The sequence below is a fragment of the Piliocolobus tephrosceles genome, chromosome 1 (assembly GCF_002776525.5).
Source record: "Piliocolobus tephrosceles isolate RC106 chromosome 1, ASM277652v3, whole genome shotgun sequence".
NCBI classification, from domain to species: Eukaryota; Metazoa; Chordata; class Mammalia; order Primates; family Cercopithecidae; genus Piliocolobus; species Piliocolobus tephrosceles.
Genome location: NC_045434.1, coordinates 193,903,577 through 193,906,422, shown reverse-complemented (window position 1 = coordinate 193,906,422; position 2,846 = coordinate 193,903,577). Strand labels below are relative to the sequence as shown.

Here is a 2,846-nt window from a genome sequence, read left to right as displayed (position 1 = left end):
CTGCAACCGCAAGGAGTGATTCCTCCCTCGCTTGCTCAGCCGCTCTTCCCTGCCACTCCCTCGGCGCCCGTCAGCACCTTCCCAGCAAGCCCTGTTTATATTTGCATATCGACTCACGTCATTTTCTTCTAAGTAAAAATGGAAAGGACAAATTCTAGATTCTCCTTGTGAAGTCTTCCTTTCAGTTCAGAAGAAATGGAATTCGCTCTCCAACTTCAGGAAATTGAAATAAAGACTTGCTTGGATTTTGTGTTCACCTTTACCAAAAAATGGATTTGCTAACACTGCCACCCCGCTTTGGTAGCAAATAAAGCAAAAAGGGCTTCTGTCGTGAGTGGCACACGTAGGGCAACTCGATGGCTCTTCGTGCGGAATCGACATCAAGAGATTTCGGAAGCATAATTTTTTGATATTCGGGCAGCTGGTGATCGTTGGTCCCGGCGCCCTTCTTTTCCTGTCTCAAGTTAGATAAAGTTTTTCTGGCAAGTTAGAGATCGAAATTGAGGTTGATCCTAGCTGTGTGTGTGAACCGCAGATGACTAAAATAGCAGGATATTTAACATATATAATACATAAGTAGCGAGACGGTGCTAGACCTGTATCCTAGTACTTGGGCGGTGGAGGTGGGATAACCCCGCGTGTTCTCGTGTGGGAGGCCAGTCTGAGCAACACAGCTGGAAGCCCCCACAAACGAGAGAATTTAAAAATTGTAAGTGCGTGGTGGCGCGCGTAACAGAAAATTATTTAGCGACTGTGTTACAATATAGCAGCTAAGGGAATAGACCTAGTCCCTGACTTCAGGAGACCTGCCTCAGCCTCCCAAGTAGCTGGAACTACAGGCCTGCGCCATCATTCCCAGCTAATTTTTTTATTTTTAGTAGAGACCGGTTCACCATGTTGGCCAGGATGGTCTCGATCTCTTGATCTGGTGATGCGACCACTTCGGCCTCCCAAAGTACTAGGATTACAGGCGTGGCCATCGCGCCCGGCCTGCGCAGAGGAAATTGAGATTACCTTCACCAGGCCTCAGCAAACTTTTTCTATACCTTATACCATATACAAAAGATTAATTCAAGGGCGGGCGCAGTGGCTCACGCCTGTAATCCCAACACTCCGAGAGGCCGAAGTGGACGGACCACCTGAGGTCGGGATTTCAAGACCAGCCTGACCAACATGGAGAAACCCCTTCTCTAACTAAAAATACAAAATTAGCCGGGCATGATGGAGCATGCCTGTAATCCCAGTTACGAGGGAGGCTGAAACAGGAGAATTGCTTGAACCCAGGAGGCGGAGGTTGCAGTGAACTGAGACCGCACCATTGCACTCCAGCATGGGCAACAAGAGTGAAACTCCGTCTCAAAAAGAAAAAAAAAGAAAAGAAAATTAATTCAAAATGGATCAAAGACCTAAATGTAAGACCTTAAACTATAAAACCCTTAGAGAAAACACAGGGGAAAATGACATCGACTTTGTCAATGATTTCTTGGATATAACACAATGGTGCACAAGCAACAAAAAATAAATTGGTCTTCATCAAATTTTAAAATGTTAACATTAATTTTAAAATTAAAATGAAAAACCCGGCTGGGTGTGGTGGCTCACACCTGTAATCCCTGCACTTTGGGAGACCAAGGTGGGCAGATCAGCTGAGGTCAGGAGTTCGAGACCAGCCTACCCAACATGGTGAAACCCCCATTGCTACTAAAATTACAAAAATTAGCCGGGCATGGTGGCGGGTGCCTGTAATCCCAGCTACTCTGGAGGCTGAGACAGGAGAACGTTTGAACCCGGGAGGCAGAGGTTGCAGTGAGCTGAGATCCTGCCATTGCGCTCTAGCCTGGGTGACAACAGGGAAACTCCATCTTAAAAAAGAAGGCCGGGCCGGGCGCGGTGGCTCAAGCCTGTAATCCCAGCACTTTGGGAGGCCGAGACGGGTGGATCGCGAGGTCAGGAGATCAAGACCATCCTGGCTAACACGGCGAAACCCTGTCTCTACTAAAAAATACAAAAAACTAGCCGGGCCAGTTGGCAGGCGCCTGTAGTCCCAGCTACTCGGGAGGCTGAGGCAGGAGAATGGCCTAAACCCAGGAGGCGGAGCTTGCAGTGAGCTGAGATCCGGCCACTGCACTCCAGCCTGGGCCACAGAGCGAGACTCCGTCTCAAAAAAAAAAAAAAAAACAAAACAAAAAAAGAAGGCCGGAACAGTGGCTCATGCCTCTAATCCCAGCACTTTGGGAGGCTGAGGTGGGCAGATCACCTGAGGTCAGAAGTTCGAAACCAGCCTGGCAAACATGGTGAAACCCCGTCTCTACTGAAAATACAAAAATTAGCCAGGCATGGTGGCAGACACCTGTAATCCCAGCTACTTGGGAGTCTGAGGCAGGAGAATTGCTTGCACCCAGGAGGCAGAGTTGCAGTAAGCCAAGATCGTGCTATTGCACTCCAGCCTGGGCAACAGAGTGAGACTCTGTCTCAAAAAAAAAAGAAAAAAGCCGGTTGTGGTGGCTCACGCAAGTAATCCCAGCACTTTGGGAGGCCGAGGTGGGCAGATCACGAGGTCAGGAGTTCAAGACCAACCTGGCCAATATGGTGAAACCCTGTCTCTACTAAAAATACAAAAAAAAAAAAAATTAGCCGGGCATGGTGGTGCATGCCTGTACTCCCAGCTACTTGAGAGGCTGAGGCAGGAGAATCGCTTGAATCGAGGAGGCAGAGGTTGTGGTGAGCCAAGATAGATAGCATCATTGCACTCCAGCCTGGACAAGAGCGAAACTCCGTCTCAGAAAGAAAAAAATAAAAAACCCTTGTACATCAAAGGACACTATCAACAGAGTGGAAAGACAACC

The 2,846-nt window shown here is 48.3% G+C and overlaps 1 non-coding gene across 1 annotated transcript; it reads left to right on the top strand.

Annotated features, from left to right (window-relative positions):
* Positions 1 to 314: 314 nt before the first annotated feature.
* Positions 315 to 448, top strand: LOC111547823. Its single transcript, XR_002733245.2, has one exon. It is a non-coding gene; the product is annotated as a U11 spliceosomal RNA (small nuclear RNA).
* The last annotated feature ends 2,398 nt before the right edge of the window (positions 449 to 2,846 follow it).